The sequence below is a fragment of the Etheostoma spectabile genome, chromosome 24 (genome assembly GCF_008692095.1).
Source record: "Etheostoma spectabile isolate EspeVRDwgs_2016 chromosome 24, UIUC_Espe_1.0, whole genome shotgun sequence".
Classification (NCBI taxonomy): domain Eukaryota; kingdom Metazoa; phylum Chordata; class Actinopteri; order Perciformes; family Percidae; genus Etheostoma; species Etheostoma spectabile.
Window position 1 is genome coordinate 15,588,226 of NC_045756.1, and position 610 is coordinate 15,588,835.

The window sequence follows — 610 nt, forward strand, 5'->3', positions numbered from 1 at the left end:
TCTACGCTGGTGGCGATAACATTTAGTTTTGGTAAATAATGTTCATAGTAAGTCAGATTTTTATTAAATTCAATTTTATTTATATAATCACAACAACAGTTATCTCACTGCACTTTCATAAAGAGCAGGTCTAGACCGGACTCTGGGATGTTGTTTTCCTCCCAGGTCTTTCCATAAAGAGCAGGTCTAGACCGGACTCTGGGATGTTATTTATCTCCCAGGTCTTTCCATAAAGAGCAGGTCTAGACCGGACTCTGGGATGTTATTTATCTCCCAGGTCTTTCCATAAAGAGCAGGTCTAGACCGGACTCTGGGATGTTATTTATCTCCCAGGTCTTTCATAAAGAGCAGGTCTAGACCAGACTCTGGGATGTTAATTACAGAAATAGAGAATTGTAGCAGAGGGTGTCAACCACAGATCCAGACTCCACAGCACCAGAATCAGAACCACCTGCAGGAAGTGACAGGACGAGAGGGGGAGAGAGACAAGACTCCTGGAAAGGGAAGAAGTTGAGTTAGTAACATATATTAATGGGATGAGGTTGCATACAGATGGAGAGGAGGAGAGACGTGCTCGCTGCATTATGGGAAGTCCCCCAGCAGTCTAGGC

The 610-nt window shown here is 44.1% G+C and overlaps 1 long non-coding RNA gene and 1 pseudogene across 1 annotated transcript in view; both read left to right on the plus strand.

Annotated features, from left to right (window-relative positions):
- LOC116673702 (gastrula zinc finger protein XlCGF8.2DB-like) overlaps positions 1 to 610 on the plus strand; it is a 325,201-nt pseudogene that overhangs the window by 212,428 nt on the left and 112,163 nt on the right.
- Positions 1 to 610, plus strand: part of LOC116673720 (uncharacterized) — a 5,590-nt gene that overhangs the window by 4,178 nt on the left and 802 nt on the right. Inside the window, exon 2 of the long non-coding RNA XR_004327869.1 lies at positions 503 to 509. This is a non-coding gene — a long non-coding RNA (uncharacterized LOC116673720). The remainder of the gene's footprint in view (positions 1 to 502; positions 510 to 610) is intronic.